Raw genomic sequence first — 20,563 nt, 5'->3', positions numbered from 1 at the left:
AAAAGGGAAAAGGGACGAGATCCTCGTGATCTCCCACTTTTATATGAAGTATTCACGTGAATGGAATGTTATACTCAGTTGGTCAGTTTCTTGGTCACCGGTTTCTCATTGTCCCTCTCGCGAGATGTCCATCCGTACTTATCAATAAGTTTGCATTCCATTGCCATGTTTACCAAAACATGTATCTGGTTCTCCAGGAAAATGCAGCTAATATGAAGGCTTTAGCTGACAGGCAAATTCACTAAAAGAGAAACTTGTTTTTTAACAAAACCAGGAGACCAGGGGACCTTAATAAGTAGTTTTCTGAGCAACCAGAATTCTCCTCATATCTAAAGTTTAGTCTTGGTGTCAGTTTTCCTCCTGTTGCCAAGGCAGCCACCAATTGCCACTTCTCCCACAAGACCCTCTCTGTTATCAAGTAGCAAATCTAGGAAGGCATCTTTCCTGGTCTATTCCCTTAGTACCTGCACCAACAAGTTATCAACCAGATGCTTTAGGAATCTTCTGGACCTGTTGGTGCCAGCTGTATGATATTCCCAGTTGACATCTGGTAAGTTGAAGTCCCCCATAAGGACAAGGGAAGATGTCTTGGGGGCTTCACTTAGTTCCTTAAAGAATAACTCATCAGTGTTGTCATCCCAGCTGGGAGGCCTATAGTAGGCTCCCACAACAACATCTGCTTTATTTGTCTGTCCCTTAATCCTTACCCAGAGGCTCTCAACTTTACCACTGACAACTGCTAGCTCTATGCATTCCAGCCCCTCCGCTACACACAATGCCACCCCCCCGCCTCTCCTACCCTGCCTATCCCTTCTGAATAACCTGTAACCATCCATCATGGCACACCAGTCACAGGACTCATCCCACCAGGTTTCACTGATGCCAATTATATCATATCCCTGGGACCAGGCCAAGGCTTCTAGTTCATCTTACTTTTTCCTCATGCTGCAAGCATTATTGTAGAAGCATTTCAAGTGTGGTTGATTGTGCCCTTCACCTCGTGGCGCAGTCTGAGGAATCTCACTGTCACGCACCTCCTCGAGCTTTGGTGTGCCGTCCCATTCCTCATCACTGACTGGCCTGGTACTGCCCACTTCCCCCTTCCAATCTGGTTTAAAGCCCTATCGATCATCCTTGCTAGCCCCTGAACCTACATCTTTTTCCCCTTCTGCGAGAGGTGCATCCCATCAGATGTCAAAAGACCTGACGAAGAAGAGACCATCCCATGATTGAAGAACCCAAAGTTCCACCGATGACACCAGTCACGGAACCATGTGTTGATTAGTTGGGCCTGCCTGTTCTATTTTGTATTCCTGACTGCTACTGAAAGAATGGAAGAAAAAAACACCTGAGCCATCGACCAACTGCCCTAAAACTCTGAAATCCCTTTTGATCGCCTTAAGATTTCTTTTTCCTACCTCTTCTCTGCCAAAATTAAGGACCAATAGTAACATCTCTTATCCTGGCCCCAGGGAGGCAGCAGACTTCCCTGTGGGTTGGGTCAGATAGGCATATTGGGCCCTCTGTTCTCTTCAGAAGGGAGTCCCCTATGACAACTACCCTTCTTTTTGTCTTCACATGTGTGGTTTTTATGGGTTTCTGCTGGGGACATGCTATGCATCCCACTGACTGTGGAGGAAAAAGTGCATGCCCCTGGAAATCAGCAGCAACCCTGCAAACCACCCTGTTGAAAACTATTTTAGCTCTGTTAGAAGGACCAGCACCCATTGCCCCCTCCTGCAGAACAGAATCCCTGGAGGTGATTCCTGAGCCTGTACACTTCCGACCTATCGTAAAGGGAGCTGAGGGGGTGCTGAAATCTTTAGCTTTGGCCATTAAGACAAACTTAAACAGTACTACTTTCCAAGAGTATGCTAGCAGATTTACCACTATACTCCCCATAGGATAAAAACCAGGGGAGAACCTCAACTAAAGTAAATGTAATAGAAAAGAGACAGCCTGTCTCCATGCAAAAGACAAAAACAAAAGGGGGAAATTGGGAAATGCTCTCAGTTACTGCTGAGTGTAAGAGATTATGGAAAATGTGCTTAGATAAGGGGCTTGCTCTGAGTCAGTTAAATGGGCTGCCAACTCCTGTTCTAGGGAAACTGGCTGGGTTTTCCTCATTAACTTCTCTTGATAGCTATGGGGTCTGTGTCAGGAGATGGGGGTGACGCTGTAAGATTTTAAGAGATAATGAGCCAGAAGAAGCAAGGGAAGTGAGCTCAGGCTATACCCAAATCTATCAGCAGTAAATCTAGACCATGCATATGCAGGAAACTAGGGTGGAGCTCGATTCAGTGGAGGTAATGGCAGCTGCTACTCCCCCTGCTAAGGATCCCAGTCCCTAGATGATGGTTGCAGTTAATAACTGCTACCTAACAACATTCCTCATTGACACAGGAGCCCAAATATTGATGGTAGATAAGGACACTTACAAAGGATAGCCTCCGTTTAGCTAGCAGTTAGTTTCTATTGTAGACGTCAACGGGGAAAATCACTACTCACCCACTGGTCAGGGATAAACTAATACTGTCTAATGGACAGACAGTCTGCCCAACCTTGCTTTTAGGTTCCCATAATATATTGGTGTGCTGGTTTGACTGAAATCAAGTTAATTTTCTTCATGCAGTTAGAAATTTTTCTTTTTCTTAGCTAGCATGGTCATGCTCTATGCAATTCCTCACAAACTCTGTTTGTGCCAAGCAGTCAGTCCCAGGAAGAGAGCACCCTGGTCCCAAACAGCTGATCCCAGGGAGAGAGAGAAAAGACCAAAGAGGCAGAAAGGTCTAGAGGCTGACTGTAAAAAAAGCAGAATGGCAAAAGGACAAACTAAAGGAACTCCTGAATGGAACTCAACCAAAATGGAACAGAACTGGAAGAGGTCTCCCCAGCTGGAAAACCTGACTCTCATTAAATACATACCATGACGCTAATGGCATGGAATATTCTCATTGATCAGCCTGGATGTCAGTCAAAGTCTGTCCCATCTATGCCTCCCTTCTTAGCTGCCTCATACCTGCAGACAGAAATCCCAGAAAGACCTTGGTCTCTCAGAAAACGGCTAACAGTAAGTTCTTAAATTCTCTTTGTTCCAACTCAAAACCACTGGAAAGTTACTTGAAGAAAAACATTAATTCTGTCCCAAAGTGTTCGTTATCTTATTATTCTCAAACTAAATCCAAACAACAACCTGTAGACACAGGCCTGGCTGCACCCTGCCCCAATGACACTCTTGCCTTCTCCCCAGGGCTCAAGGATTACCAGTTCCCACAGGATGAGTCTGTGGTGCCCTCAAACCCCTTCCTGGAGGAGGAGGAGGACTTGAAGAAAGATTCTCACCTGGCAGACCAGGTGACAACTGCTCATGGTGGTCACCTCCCAACGCAGCCTTTGTAGGTCATTTCCCCTGCTTGAACCTTCTGTCCTAACCTGGGCACGAAGCACAGCTCAGTGCTCACTGCAAAAATCTCTTTCTGGCAAAGCAAAGTTCTGACTGGGGCTGTGGAACAGCTCCATCAGGGCCTGCTTGGATCGAAGTTTCCCATAGACTCTCCCTGCCAGTCTCAGGCTCTTCCTAATTCAGCCAGAGAGACCTTCTCCCCAGTATATCCAGCATGTGATTGGCTCTTGCTCATTGCATGTGTTTCCCAAAGGGAATGCTGCCTCCAGAACCTGTCCTTCACACACAAGAAACAGGTGTGGGGTCATTTCTGCTGGGATCTTTTATTAACCCAAAGTGCTGTATGGAGCAGAGCCTCATCCTGCTGCAACCCTTTACCCCCCCTTCTTGCTCCTCAGACCTGTATAACATCAGTAACACTTGTGGGAAGGTGGGGTTCTGCATCTTTAAAACTGTGTATAAGATCAAAGAGGATATTATTGGGACCTTTTAACTTCTCAGAAGGAGACATCCCATGTCTGCAGGTCAGTGCTGGTTTTGGAGTCATTGTGGAGAGAGGCAGGGGTTTTGGGTGGGGGAGTGAGAGAAGGAATTGAGGTGGCACTGGGCTGCTGTAGGGTTTCTAGTGGGACCCAGCTGAGGTCTGTTGAGTATTGATAAGGATCATGGCTGAAAACATTGTGACAAAACTAGTTCAGCCAGAAGACACATTCAGAGCACCGGGAACTGCGATCTACACATCAACAATGAGCTAACGAGCCACAGATCAGGCTGGCTGACTGACCAGAGATGGAGGATGTACTGGAGGGCACATAGCCCCATCTCCTGATATGCTCGGCTCGGCAAACAAAGGGGAAAAGTTGAGACCCTTTTAACGTGGCCCAGGACTTGTCCAGACTTGTCCCTCTTTCGCAATCACCACTTTTCCCCCCACCCAGACTTTCCTCTACTCTGGGAGCTATAAAAAGCTCACCTAAAACAGCACAGTTGAGGGAATACCAGTCTCATCTAAGGGCCTGTCAGTCTCATCGAGGGAAGACCAGCCTACCAGTCTCACCAAAGGAAATACTAGCTCGGCCTCATCGGGAGAATACCAGCACCCTGAGGACCCTCACTCTGAACCAGATATTGGAGGATGCTGCGCTCCTGACCCCAGCATCCTTGCCATGGAACACCGAAGCTACACATCATTGTACAAGTCCTGTCATCCACACTGTGGGGCCGTAAGAGACTGGATCCCTCACTCTTTTCTTTCTTCCTTTCTCTCTGCTCTTTCCTTCTCTCCTCCTTTTTTCTATACCCCCATTTCTTTGTCTCTCCTTCCATATATATATATATTACTCTCTTTCTCTCTCCCTTATACCTTAGTTTTCCTTCCTTCTCTACCACTCTCTTTCCCTTTTGAACATATAAGGATAACACCATCTTTAAGCTCTGCTCTTGATTTCTGGTTAAATTTCATATTATAGCTACTGATGGTTGCCAATACACCGCTCATAGTAGGATTTTTGCTGTTAATGTGTTGATAAGTTCTGTTATACTTTTGCCAAGTCACCATTCGCTGTAACCAATATTCCAACAAGTACTTTTAGTAAAACTCACAATTGAATTGGACCCCAGAGGTCATTCACTTCACATAACTGCGCAGAATTAACCCAGAGTTAACTCACACCTGGTCTCATCTCTTGAGTCAGGGCGTGTGTCACATCTAGAGTTAACTCATCCCTCATCCCATCTGTTGGGACAGGTCAAGGTCCCCTTGGGGGATGAGGTGGGGAATAACCTCAGTTCTGAGCTCATTTGGGAAATGGAGGCCCCAAGGCTTTGGCCAGGGCTGTGTGAGTGTGTGAGAGTGAGCATCCTGCTGATTGCCCTGCAGTTCTCCATTAGCCTGCAGACAGAGGAGAGCATCCAGGAGGAGTTCCAGCACCAGCAGGGTCAACCCATCTCCTTCAGCATGCCCGCCCGCCATCAGGAGGTCTGCCTGCACATGTCCCAGAGCAGCTTCAGCTTGCCCATTCTGCTCAGCTCTACCCATGGATTCACCAACAGGGAAGGGACCTGACCCTGCTGGTTTCTGTAGGAGGATGGCAATTTCCCCAGTCCTGCCTTCACTGCCCTGCAGGGCTGGGTTGTGTGGGAGGGAGCTGGCCTGTGTGAGTAGGCTTATTTTCTTGTCCCTTTACCAGGACAGCCAGCACAAGACAGCTTCTGTCCCTGTCCCTTGTGGTGTTGGCTGCTGACCCTCCTTTAGCCCACAGTGTCCCTGAAGTGGCAGCTGTACTTTGAGTTTGTGACCTCTGGGAGCCAGTTGGAGGCCATCCTCTGGACTGGGGGGAACAAGTTAAAGTGGACACTTTCAGCTGGGACTTACCCATCATAGTCCTTCCCACCAATCCCATCCTGGCTTCCTATGTATCTCAGTTCTGCACCAACTCCATCGCCATCTGAAGTGAGGAGAGCTGGTAAGGGCCTGTGGTGCTTCAAGCATCTAGTGGGAATGTCAGGCAGGACTGTCGTTGGCATGCTGTGGGGTGTTCACCTCAGCGTCCCCCTGGGTTCATCTGCAATGCCCAGGTGGGCACCAGGTGAGTCTGTCCTGCCTCGTGGGAAAGATGTCTCATGTGCACAGCCCAGTACTCCTGTTACCCTTGCCCAGAGGAGGCTCCTGGCAGGCCAGCCTTGCATTGCTGGCACATGCTGGTGTTATGGATGCAGCCACATGCTGCGGCAGCACGATAGTGATGATCCAAAACTGAGGAGCACTGAGTTCCCCGGGCTGTTCTCTGTCTGTGCTCCTGGGTATGAAGGCATCCTGCTGGTCTTGGGATCCTTGGGGAGCTGGAGTGAATGCATGCTGTGCATTCAGGAGCTAGAATGGAGATCTCCCCACTCAACAGTTAGCTCCCCATTTCTACCAAACCTTTCAAAGAGTTTTCCCCTTTGCATGGAAATCTAATAAACATCTGAATGTGCAAAACTCAGCCTTACAAAGATCTGTATTCCTACACCGTTCCTGGTGCTGGACGCAGCCTGCCCTGCACGACAGTCGCAGGCTGGAGACCTCCTATTTGTTTAAAAACTTTATTGCAAGAACAGAAACATCTACACAAAGCTCTGCACAACACAGTCCTGGAACCGGCTGGGGCAGGCTGCAGCGATTGAGAATGACACACGCAGACACACACACGCACACAGAGTTCTTGTTAGCAGCGAGAGCAGAGCAGAGTTGAGTAGAGCTCCCTTTAATTAATTCTTTCTCAATTTATATTTTACAGCTACAGATCTGGACCAAGAGGTCAAACAGGATGTTTTTTTCAAAAAATGTTATTCCAGACACACCACACTCGTCTTGTGACTGTTTTCAGTCACATTCTTTCACACACATTCCTTGGGCAGTTTTCCAGCTCGGCCTCTCACTCTCATGCATTCTTTGAGTGGTCTTCCAGCCCGGCCTCTCACTCTCATAAGCACACAGTCATCCTGTATAACCTGTCCAAGACCGCTTTGTATTTTGACTGATTGCTGTGATTTAATCATGTTAGTATTAGTCTTCCTTGATCATCCAGATGTCTGGAGTTGTTAATCATGTTAGTATTGATCTTTTATCATCCAGGTGGCTGGAGCTGTATGTTCTGCCGCTCCCACACAGGCTGCCAGCATGGCTGGCTCCACTCTGGTGCATGCAGATTGCTTCAGCTCCCTGAACCCTAGCAGGGCACCTGGCTCCCCACCCCACTCTCCTGCAGCTGAGATAGGGCAGCTGGCATGGATGAGGCTGAGCTCCTCCTGGGGACACATTCTAGTGGTTCCCCCTGCTCGCCTGGCACTCTGCTGCCTGCCCCGGGCTGGCTCCATTGCAGTGCTGCCCAGGGCTATTTTGCAGTGCCAGGGACCCCCTTCAGCCCCAGGATCACGGCTGGCATTGTGAAAGCAAACACCATAAATCCAAGGAAGTGCTGTGATTGCTGTTTTAGGCACTGGGCAGCTTGGCTCCAGCTCCTCACAAGTGCTTTATTTTCATGGAATCATAGAATCATTTTGGTTGGAAGACAACCTCAAGATCATCGAGTCCAACTGTTAACCTAACACTGTCACTCAACCATGTCCCTAAGAACCTCATCTACACATCTTTTAAACACCTCCAGGGATGATGATTCAACCACGTCCCTGGGCAGCCTGTTTGAATGTCTGACAACCCTTTCCGTAAAGAAATTTTTTCTCATATCCAATCTGAACCTCCCCTGGCACAACTTGAGGCCATTTCCTCTCATCCTGTCGTTTGCTACTTAGGGGAAGAGACCAACACACTCCATGCTACAACCTCCTTTCAGGTAGTTGTAGAGAGTGATAAGATCTCCCCTCGGCCTTCTTTTCTCCAGGCTAAACAACCTCAGTTCCCTCAGCTGCTCCTCATAAGACTTGTGCTCCAGACTTCTCTCTAAACAGAAAAAAAAACCCCAACCCCAACATATAGCTAGGCTGACTTCCCTGGTGCTGCCTCAGGCCCCAGGGAGGCTATGGGATGTGGGCACGTATCCTTGCCCAGCACCTTGAAGATACTTCAGCCCCAGAGCCCCCAGGACACTGGGTCAGAGTGCGGGCAGTGTACAGGTAGCATGCAAGCAGCATGCAGGCAGATGACAGCTCTGAGCCATGTCCGCTCACCTGTACTCACCACTCACCAGAACAACTGGACCCTGGGGAGAGCTGAGCAGGGAACTCAGAGAGAGCTGTGCAACCAGGAGCCAGGAAGGGGGACAGGATGGGACAAAGTGCTACTCAGGGAGTGACACCATCCTGCTTCCCACAGCTGGTAAGTCAGATGGGATAGCTTCTGGAGGCTGGAAGTACAGGTGGGATCAGAGCCAACCCCACCTTGACTAAGCAATGAGGTTGTTGGTCTAAAGAGGGGACAACGAAGAGGGGACATGATCAAAACCCTGATGTCACCTTATTCTGCAGGCTGGCTGCCCACTGGATAAAGTTTAGTGCCACCAGAGGAGCATGGGCTGGGAGGAGTGCTGGCATGCCTTGTGTCTCCCACGAGTGTCCCTGAACTTGGCACCCACACCCCAATCCTCCTCACAGGGGAGAGCCATTTCCACCCCATGGATTGGACACAACGTTTTTTGCAGGGGCTCTACAAGCCTGGGTTGGATGGTGTCTGTGGGTCCCCAGCTGTTGGACATGCTCTTTCCACCCCACGCTGAGTGCCTTCTTCCCACTGCTGGTGGCAGGCAGGGCTCCACAGCCTGGGCAACCCCATGCCATGGCTCCCTTGCCCTTTTGCCCTCCCTTGCCCTCCTTTGCACAGTCTCATCCTCCCATGCTTGCCCCCATGCTCTATCCCTCTCCATCATCCTTTGGCACTCTCCTGGGCCATTTATCCCAGCTGTGGCTGCTCCGTGTCAGGCCATGTTTTTGTGCCAGTGGGTTAACCATGCATCTCCGCTGCCCTCAGTGCTGGCAGAGTGCTTCTACACACCCTGGTACCCCAACACCCCAGGTACCCCAGCATCCTAAGTGTACTGCTGCCTGTGGCTCTGCCCAGGCTCCCCTCAAGGTAAATGTGATGAGAGGGCATGGGTTGTTTAGAAAAACAGGCCTTGGCACTTGTTGGCCATCTGTCCTGATTTTGTTAAAAACAAGACCAGTTCTCTTTTAGTGAATTTTCCTTTCAGCTAAGTTCTTCTAAGTAACTGCACTTTCCTGAAGTTAGCTGCACATTTTTTCTCAGACACTGTGCTCGGAGCTGATAAGATGACCAATGGAATGGTGAAGAAGCTCATGTTTAGATTTATTGCTATGACAGCCAAGAAGACTGATAAGATGCCACACATCCCATAATTGAGAGAGGCGTGTTTACAGGAGAGGTGGACAGGACAGGTGACTAAAACTGACCGAGTATTCCTTCCCATATACATCATACATCCTATATAAGAGGGAGATCATGAGGATCTCGGTCTCTTTGACCATGGACAGCATCTAAAGAGGACCCTGCCTGTCTGCCTGCGACCTTAGGCCCGAGACCCTGCATCCCTGAATCCAGTTCCGGTTTGCTGTGAAGTCCCATCCATGACTTCTGGGTGCCTGCCCTGCAACTGCTGAAGCCATGCCAGCTCCGCCCACTGCTCTACCCCGGGACATTCAAGTTTGGTTTTGTATATTTTATATCAAAAAAATCACCCTGACTTCCAGGAGGAGAGCCACGTGCAGAGCTTGAAGGACTTGCTTAGATGGCAGGAGACCCAGATGCAAGAAGTTTTAAAAAGCTATGAAAAGATTAGATGGCAGTGCTGGTAAAACTTCACAGTTAACAGCATATAAAAAGGTGTCAGATGCAATTAAGGATGGGTTGGAGGCAATTGGCAGGGAATATGAAAAATGGGGAAAACAGGAACAGGAGGGGGTGGAACTGGACCTCACTCTCAAGGAGCTCCAAATAAAAATGGAGCGAATACAAACATGGGCAAAGAAATGTGTAGAAGATGGGATGTGGTCAATAAGGGAAGCAGATGAATATTTGAGAGCGTGATATGGAAAAGGGCTAGAGACTGGGTCAGCAGATCGGTTCGCGAATATGCTTCGACTCACTGATCCACAGGGAAACACAAGGGAATTGTATAGCAGTGACAGTAATGATAATTTGGGTGCTACCCCTGTGCATCAGGGTAGAGATATTCCTCGACATCACTCTCATAATGCAGGGCAACAGTGGCAAGGGGTAATCAGGGATGCAACCATTGAAGGGATTATGTTACCTGGCAGTATTACAGCAATGCCAGTGCACATAGATAACAGAGGACAAAGGCAGTGGTCACCCTTCGATCGGAAAATGGTTAAGCAATTGCAAAGTGCAGTTATGCAATATGGTATGGATAATAAGCATGTGATGCAGCTAATCAATTCATTTTTCAAGGGGCAAGTACTAACTCAAACAGATATTAGGGCATTGATGGAGTTATTGCTTCCTCCAGCGGGGTATCTGCTGTTCTTGGACAAGTGGCAGGGGAAGGTGGAATTGGCAGCATTAGAAAATGTTCATTTACCAGCTGATGATCCATTACGATTAGCTAGCATGGACCAATTATTGGGTCGTGGACAATATGCGGATGGTGCTACTCAGGCAGCACTTCATCCAAGGATTTTGCAGCAAACGCAAGGGCTTGCCCTGGCGGCAGTGAAAGAATTACCAAATATAGGTAACCCTGTGCCACCCTATTCTACAATAAAGCAGGATCCTGGGTGTGGCAGGATGCAAACCCCCCTCTCTCCCCCTCCCTCCTTCATCATGGAAGGAGTAGACACATCTCCCTCTCTCTCTGCTACAGCTTCTTTTGTTTGGTCCCAGAGCACCCTGGCCAGGGCCGTTAGGAGAAGGGAGTGCCGAGGCACCAGGGAGCTGCTGGGCGCCCGCGGCCAGTGTGGGAGATGTTTGGAGGATTCAGGGGCACCCCCACAGCCAGGGTGGGGGTGCAGAGAAGCTTCTGGAATGCCTACAGTCAGATCTGATCAGCCAATAAAAAAAACAGGACTCTCGTTGAGACTCCGCCCATTGTCGTGAGTCTCTTGGAGCATGAGCGAGATGCTGCCACCGAGAGCCCACCCTCCCCGGGATGGAGACTCCGTTTGCCTTGCCGCCACGGGTGTGAGTAAAACTTCTCCTTGCGGGATTGCAAGTGTATTTATACTTTCCGTGCACATATGCACGTGTAACTTTCCGTGCTCAATATGAGCACGTGTAAAATTAATCCTCGCACAATCGCGAGTGTATTTTCCTCCCGTGCTTCCACATAAGCACATGTAACTTTCTGTGCACATTTGCATGCATACTTTCCATGTTTAATACAAGCATGTGTACTTTCTGTGCACATTTGCACGTGTAACTTTCCGTGCTCAATACAAGCACGTGTATAAATTATTTCCTCGCACAATCGCGAGTGTATTTTCCTCCCGTGCTTCCACATAAGCACATGTAATATTCCATGCACATTTGCACGAGTATTAACCCTCGCAGGATTGCGAGCATATTATAAATTTACCCTCTCAGAATCGCGAGTGTAGACTTTCCGTACTCACTATGAGTACGTGTATCTCTTTAAAATAATCCCACACCGTGTACAGGCAAGTGTGTACTTCTCCCGGACTCAGAGACGGCTCCGGCATTGTTTTGGGTGAAGCCATGTGCATGCACTCTATGGACCGCCTGTTGTATTAGTTGCTGCCCCTTAATAATTTTCCTCAACTGATATCCGCATCTATATTTAAGTCACTTTTGGAGTGCTAAAACCCTGTTTCTGACCGGTTTAATAAAAGTTGTTTTGGACCCTGTTGTCCCTTAAACTAACCTCGGGGTGCCTCCGTGACACTGGGGAACCCTATATGAAGTTTGTGGACCATTTAAAAGAAGCTATAGATGCTTCTCCTAACCTGACTCCAGAGGCAAAAGCTGCTATGGGGAAAGATTTGGCCATGATGAATGCAAACACCCAATGCCAACAGATATTAGCCGGCTTGGGGAAAACTGCTTCTCTGGCAGAGATGGTGGAAACTTGTACACGGGTACCGATTTTGCAACAGGAGGTAGAAAAGGCAAAAATACATGCTCAGGCTCATGCTGCAGCCTTGGCTGCAGCACTTAAGCCTGCAATGAAAGGCCGAAGCCCTTCTTCTCACGGCCTAGCATGTTTTACTTGCGGACAGACAGGACATATTAAAAGAAATTGCCCTCAGTACGCTCGGAGAGGGGGACCTAGTAATGGCACTAGCCAGTCGCCAGCTGCCCTCGATTATTCGTGCTTCAATGGCATGTGCAGTCGGTGTGATAAGTATGGACACCTAGCAGTGCAGTGTCGATCAAAATTTTAAAAAGATGGGACACCGCTGTCAGGAAACGGGAGGGCCAGCGCCAGGGGCTGGGGTGCGATGACACCACAATACCAGCCGAGAGGGGGAACAGCCATGGTTGCTTGTCCGAGCTCAGGGCAGCAACCTCAGGAAGCGCAGGTGTTGATCTGGCCGTGGGAACAGACGTCACAATAACAGACCAGTCTGTACATGTAGTTCCATCTACAGTAATGGGGCCCCTAGGGTATGGATTGAGTGCGCTTTTAATAGGCCACTCTTCTGCTTCAAGACAGGGATTGTTTGTTTTGCCTGAATTAATAGGCTCTGATTATGCTGGACCATTAGGCATTATGTTGCAAGTCTTAATGCCCACTGTGACTATTAAACAGGGGACCCGTATAGCGCAATTGGTACCCTTCAGAGTATGTGTCCCAAAGGCTTTAGATGCGGAAAGAGATCAGAAAGGTTTTGGCTCTACCGGAGCCCCTGTGGTTGCTTTCACAGAAAAACTGACTTTGGACAAACCATCTAGGGTAGTTTCCATATATGGGCCTGGAAGTGAGATTAAAAGAAAAAGAATGCTTTTAGATTCAGGCGCAGATGTGACAATTATCCCTCGCACTGATTGGCCTCCGTGTTGGCCTTTAGAAGCAGTAAATACCATGGTAGTGGGAATAGGGGGGGCCACTCCTACCCACATCAGCACACATATGGTTAAGATAAGAGGTCGAGGGCTTAGAGGCATGGGTATGGCCTTATGTTCTAAACACGACAATTGCATTATTAGGAAGAGATGTGATGTCTCAGTGGGGAATAGTCATGCAGTCACCTTTTTGATAATGGCCATTGCGGCGAGCGACACCCGGCCGAGTATGAAGCTGAGTTGGGAAACAAATGATCCTGTCTGGGTGGATCAATGGCCATTACCAAAAGAAAAGCTCGCACATTTAGAGGAGTTGGTTGAAGAGCAACTCCGTCTCGGACATTTGGTCCCTTCCACCAGCCCGTGGAATACACCTGTTTTTACTATCCAGAAGAAATCAGGGAAGTGGCATTTGTTACAGGACCTCAGGGCAATTAATGCAGTAATGAAAGATATGGGGGCACAGCAACCAGGTCTTCCTACCCCAACCATGCTTCCAAAAGATTGGGATATAACTGTCATTGATTTGAAGGATTGTTTTTTCACAATCCCGTTACACCCAGAGGATTGTGAAAAGTTTGCCTTTACTGTTCCAGTGCTTAATCACCAAGCTCCCACGAAAAGATATCATTGGGTAGTGTTACCTCAGGGAATGAAAAATTCTCCTACTATTTGCCAATGGTATGTAGATTTGGCTTTAAAGTCATTTAGGCAACAACGCCCTCAGATGATCATCTATCATTATATGGATGATATCCTTTTGTGCAATGAAAAGGAAATTAGTCAGGATACAATAATTCAGTTGATGAAGCAATTAGGTCAGTGGGGTCTGGTTGTGGCACCAGAAAAGGTACAGCGAACCGCACCATGGAAATATTTAGGATATGAACTAACTCAGGCCATGATTAGACCTCAGAAGCTTGCTATGAAAGCAAAGGTAGCAACCCTTCACGATGCAATGAAGTTGGTAGGGGACTTGCAATGGATAAGAAATGTTGTTGGAATTACAGATTTGCAACCGTCGTTTAGTCTCCTTCGTGGGGGACGAGACCCCCAAGAACCACGGTGCCTTACACCAGAAGCACAAAAAGCGCTTGAGCAAATTGCAAGAAAAATTTCACAGAATACTGCTCAGCAGATAAGATCAGAATTGCCTGTTACTTTTTATGTCTATAATACCAATAAGGAGGTGGCAGGACTTTTGGCCCAGTGGAGTACGGAAGAAAAAGATCCGTTGTTACTATTAGAATGGATATTTCTAAACAGTCTGTGGCAGATGCACACCCCCCTCCCCCTCCCTTCCTTCCTTCGATATGGAAGGTGCAGACACATCTTCCCCCCCCTCTCCTGCAATGGGGTTAACAGCTTCTTTTGTTTTAACCCCGGAACCCATTGATCAGGGTCATTAAGAGAGAGAAGGGATGGGGGCATAGAGGTGTCAAGGAGCAACTGGGTGCCCACAGCCAGAGTGGGGGTGCTTAGAAGCTTCAGGGAACCCCACAGCCAGAGTAGGGGTGCAGAGAAGTTTCTGGAATGCCTACAGTCAGATCTGACAAGGCTGTTTAAACAGGACTCCCAACGAGGCCAGCCGCCGGTTGTGCGGACCTCTTGGAGCGCAGGCCAAAGTCTGCAGCCAAGAGCCCTCCCCCTTAGGCAGGATGGCTGCCTAAGGTAATTTCCTGGGACCGGGATTCACCCCACCGAACCACGTGGGTGAGTGATAAAATTTTCTTTAATAATTCCTCACAGGATCACAGGTGCTTATTCCGTGCTTAAATATAAGCACGTGTATTTTCTTTAATAATTCCTTGCAGATTCAGGCAAGTGTATACTTTTCCTGGAGTCAGGGACGGCTCTGGCATTGTTTTTGGTGAGCCATGTGTATGCACACTGTGGATCTCCATTGTTAATATTTGCTGCACCTTTAATAATTACCTCGACTGATATTCGAACCTGTATTTATGTCACTATTGGAGAGCTAAAACCCCGTCTTCCACCAGCTAATCTGCTGCACTTTCTTTACTGAATAAAAGTTGTTTTGGACCCTGTTGTCCATCTAAACTATCTTTGGGGTGTCTCCATGACACAGTCAAAAACAAAAAACCATCATTCAAAGGTGGGAAGCCATTGCCCAAGTGGTAGTGAAAGGACTAAGCTGATATCTGACTTTGTCTGGGTCGTATGTTGCTAAAATTGTGATCCCCATTTCTCGCAATCTGTTTCAACAGATCCTTCTCAAACATGACAATCTTGCCTTAGCTCTTACCTGGATTCCGGTGCAGGTGGACAGTCATTATCCACCGTATCCCATATTTAAAACCAACCTCCCCTTGGAGCCTATGTCAATTGTTACTGAGCGTCCATTAGATGCCATAACCATTTCACGGATGTGAGTAGTCGCTCACGCAAAGGAGGTTTTGTATGGTTTGAGAACGGTCAGTGGCATTCACAGATTGTTGTGGCTGAAGGATCAGTTCAAATTTTAGAATTGCAAGCGGTGATAGCAGCATTACAAAAATGGCATAACTACCCAGTTAATCTGGTAGCAGATTCTCTTTATCTTGTGGGAGTTGTACAAAGAATACATAGAGCACTTTTGCAGCAAGTTTCCAACTCCTTGTATTTGAGGCATTATTAGATTTGTGGAACGTGTTAGATTATAGGACAGCGCCAGTATTTATAATGCATATAAATAGACATTCTAACCTACCAGGTGGGCTAGTAGAGGGAAACAGCATTATAGACAAACTCGTGGCAGTGAGAGATGTATCTCCTTTTGAACAAGCCAGACAAGCTCATGAGTTTTTCCATCAATCCTCAGCATCACTCCAAAAACAGTTTACCCTTACCAAGGAACAAGCTTGATCCATTATTGCAGCTTGTTCTGATTGTGCTCGCATAGTGCCTCTGCAACAAAAGGGAGTGAATCCTCGGGGCTTGCAGCCAGGCCAGTTATGGTAAACTGATATTACTGAATTTGCACTGTTTGGCCGACAAAAGTACATTCATTTGTCCATAGATACCTGTTCAGGACTGTTATGGGCTACAGCTTTGACCTCAGCAAATGCAAAAGCGGTAAAGTATCATTTATCACAAGTTTTTTGCCGTCATGGGAGTTCCTACACAGATCAAAACAGATAATGGCCCCACATATCGTTCTGATACACTTGCAACCTTCCTCGTCCAGTGGAAGGTACAACACCTGTTTGGAGTCCCTTATAATTCTACTGGCCAGGCAATTATTGAGCGTGCACACCACGCCTTGAAAAATCTTTTGTCTGTTTTGAAAAAACAAGGGGGAATTGGTGTGAGTCCAGAAGAGGTTTTGATGAAGACATTGTATGTGCTGAACTGGCTTAATCCTAAAAGTGAGATTGAAATGGAACCTGTTGTTATGCACCATATCAAAAATGTCAAAGATTTTTCTGAAAATGGACCTAAGGTTAGTGTGTTTAATGTGACAACACAACAATGGGAAGGTCCTATGTCATTAATAACCTGGGGAAGGGGATATGCTTGTGTTTCTACAGGTAACCATAAAATTTCGTGGATCCCAGCAAAGTGGGTAAGACCTTGGTTAGCTAACAAAGAAACCACTTGCAATGATGATGACTCTTAACCTCAGAGGTGTTATCGCTTTTAGCAATGGATGTAGCCAGTGTTGAGCATACCACTTCGCAAAACAGAGCAGCGTTTAATTTTTTGTTATTGGCCATGGTCACAGTTATGAAGACTTTGATGGTATGTGTTGTTTGAATTTAAAAAACATTCAGAATCTATGCATAAAAAGATTAAAGATTTGCAGAACATGAAAATAACAGAAGATGTTGGGTTTTTTGGGTTGGATGCTTTGTTTGGTTAAAAGGAATATTGAAAACAGGTCTTTTCTTGTTAATTGTAATTGTATTAGCTTTAATGTTCTTACCCTGTATTTCGCACTGTCTTCAAAGAATGATACAGCGTATTGTTAACATTGTATTAAATTAAAGGGGGGGAGATGTAGTGGCAGAGCCCCCCCACCGGGGGGATGGGGTTGTCGCTGGCCTGGCTGAGAGGTGAAGCCAGAGACAAAAGAAACAAAAGGAACCCTATAAGAAGGTAACAACCAATGAACAATCACTGACACGCGCGTGCAGAGCGTGTGGACAGTGCATGCAGCCTATCACGTTATTGTATAGCACGTGCTGTAACCAATCACATTGTTGCAAGGTATGTGAACGGGGCAGCTCTGGTATAAAGCTAGCCCAGTCGGACAATAAAGTTGAACTCTGTGAACATCATATTGATGTGTCAGGTTCCATCTCTTGCATGGAAAAGCAACAATGAGCCTCAAAAACTCAAGTACCAGCACATCCAAACCCAGCTCATCCTGTGAACCCTGCATGATGGGGTGGTGGAGACCCTCCCCCAGGGTGTAGAGGGCGGGACAGGGGCACAGGAAATGCCAAAGGGTCCATCCCTGGTGGGAACAGCCACAGGCAGTGCCATCTCTGCAGGGTGCGTGCATGTCCCCAGTGGCGGGTTATAGGGCCGTGGGTGCATATGCAGTCCCATTGTGGAGGTCCCAGGGCTGAGGTGCCCCCATGCATGTGGCTGTGGGTGTACTAAGGTACACCCTGACCGATGAACCTGGTGACCAGGCCAACCAGAGCAGCAACAAATATTCCTTAGCTGTATCCCAAGATGAGAACCAGAAGGCCAACCACCTCAAGGGTATTTATGGCTATGGATGATCCTTCTGCACCTCTCATGGGAAACCTGCATGCTCGACTACTCCTCCGAAGTGTCTATATACCAACACATGTAGCATGGGGAATAAACAGGAAGAATTAGTTATCTATATGCGGTCACAGGGCCATGATCTTTATGCAGTTACAGAGACATGGTGGTGGGATAGCTCACATGACTGGAATGTTGTCATGGAAGGCTATGTACTTTTTCAGAAAAACGGGCCAGCAAAGCGAGGTGGAGGAGTTGCACTTTATGTGAGACAGCAACTCCAATGTATCAAACACTGCCTGGGGGGGATGAAGAATGAGTAGAGTCCTTATGGGTAAAAATTAAGGGACAACTTAACAAGGGTGACAATATTGCAGGTCTTTACTACAGGTCACCTGATCAGGAAGAGGAAATTGATGAGGCCTTCTACAGATAGATTAAAGTAGTCTCGCAATCACAAACCCTGGTTCTCATGGGGGAATTCAATCACCCTGACATCTGCTGGAAGCCAAGACAGCTAAGCACGCACAGTCCAGGAGATTCCTACAGATCATTGATGACAACTTCTTGACACAGGTGGTGGAGGAGCCAATGAAGAGAGGTGTGCTGCTGGACCTTTTCCTAACAAACCAAGAAGAAGTGGTTGAAGATGTGAGGATTGGGGGCAACCTCGGCTGCAGCAACCATGAGATGGTGGAGTTCAGGATCCTGCGTGGAGGAAGCAGGGAAATAAGCAGGATTGCAACCACGGACTTCTGCAGGTCAAACTTTAGCCTCTTCAAGGTCCTACCTGGAAGAATGCCATGGGTTAGGACTCTAGAAAGTAGGGGGATCCAAGAGAGTTGGTTAATATTCAAACATCACTTCCTCCAAGCTCAAGACTGATGCACCTCTATGAGCAAGAAATCAAGTAAGGGAGAAGATGGCCAGCATGGATGAATAAGGAACTCCAGTAAAAATTCAGGTGGAAGGAGGATGTTTATGTAATTGGAAAAATGGACAGACCACCTGAGAGGAAGATAAGGTGACTGTTAGAGTGGGGTGATTAGAGACGACGCATACCAGGACGCAGACAGAAATTCACGCAGAGGCAGAGATCTTGTTCAGGAAGGAGCGCAGAGCCTGGCCAAGCAGAGAGCTGATCTAGGCCTAGCCTGCCTTCTTTATTCACCATTGATGATTTATAGGATTTACAGGTACAGGCCTGGACTAAGATGTTTACAAAAAGGTGCTTTTCCACTAATTGTTATTAAGAACACACTAAACTCATGCGATGTTTGTCTCACTTGTTTTTCCACTCGTTCGCAGATCAGGCCCAAGGACATTCACACATCCCATGCACTTGGGGGCGGTTATCTGGCCCGAGATACCATTCTCACGAGTCTGGGCTATAACTTTTTACAATTACGAGAAACGTACTTCAAAGTAATCTCTCCAAGGCCCTTTATATATTATTATGTTATTATGTCTTTGACCGTCCACATGGTCATGTTAGTATTGATCTTCCTTTATCATCCAGATGGCTGGAACCGCACATCTTGCCTTCCCACATTTTACTTTCCAACATTTCCCTCTTTTTTGTTTTAAACATCAGGTTCTCAATGAGTGCAGTAAGGACCCTGGCTTTGTTCTTCTTTGCATTCTGTATCATTCTCCAGATGATTCGGAGGACTACAAGAAAATACATCACACAAGCATATCCAATTCCTACAAAAACCCATATATGCAGATTGAGAGCTGAAAATGAAGTTTTAGGGTCTAATCGCTTTATGCTATCAGATAATGTTAGCCATTTTGACTTACAGTCCTAATTCCTACAAACTATGTAATTATTTTTCAGGGTACTAGCTAAATCCTAAATCAGGCCTTACACATTAGCTAAGACTGTTATTTTACTTCATAGCACTCATAAACACTATAATTCAATTTCAACAGTATTACACATATTTAGCACTCTGATAACAGAAAATACAGGTTCAGATATCAGCTAAGGAGATTATTTAAAGACAATATCATAAGAATAATGAGGATCCACAATGTGCATGTAGTCACTCGCAAGAAACAAAACTAGAGGTCTTTTACTTCAGGGTACTCACAAGAAATAGTCACTCACTCAAATAAAGAAGTGAGGTATCATTAATCCCAGGAAGTTTCCTTAGATGGTGTTCCTGTCTAAGGAAAGGACTCCAGTTTACAGACCAGCAGCTCCGAGAAGACCACTCAAAGGGTGTCTTCGGCGGGAAGCCCGTTTCATTGTTTGGCCAGATGTGGTTGTGGGCATTACAACATAGTCCAGAAGCTTCTCAGCTAGTCTGGGCACCTCCTTTGTTAAGGACCCTGTCAATTGACCGAGGGTCCCACCCCTCCTGACCCATCAGTTGGTAGAGGTGAAGTTTATTGACAACACCTTGGTACCATTCTAGGTGTATACATGTGGGGACAGGCACAGTGAGGCACAGAAGGTGCTAAAGAGCCATCAACCTCCAAATTGAAAGCTCCCGATTTCAGGGGAACGTGTACTGCCTCACAATCCAGCCTGTGACCACAGTCATCTGACAAACTACTTTGGAGTGGTGGTGCAGTCACCTCTTGCCTCCAAAGTCAAAAGGGGGCATTCTGTTGGTGAGTTTGAATGTCCACTGTGGATCATCATACCTTATGTGTCATTTTCTTGTTGCAAATCAACCTACAATAGAACAGAACAATACAAATTACAACTACTACAGTTATTAACAAATATTGGAGAAAACTGGTTAGCCATACTAATAAGGAAAACAAATGCATTGAAAGTTTTTTCACCAGTTAGTCCCCAGTGCAAATAATGTAAATCTGTATCATTCTGATATGCTAGTGCCTCTTCGTTTGGTCTCTTCTGTTTCTTTGTTGCCCTCTGCTGCAGGGACAGATGCTGTATCTCTGGCATTAGGTCCTGCATCATGTTTGTCCAA

This window comes from Patagioenas fasciata, chromosome W (assembly GCF_037038585.1).
Source record: "Patagioenas fasciata isolate bPatFas1 chromosome W, bPatFas1.hap1, whole genome shotgun sequence".
In the NCBI taxonomy this organism is placed as follows: Eukaryota; Metazoa; Chordata; class Aves; order Columbiformes; family Columbidae; genus Patagioenas; species Patagioenas fasciata.
Note: the sequence above shows the minus strand (reverse complement) of the source record.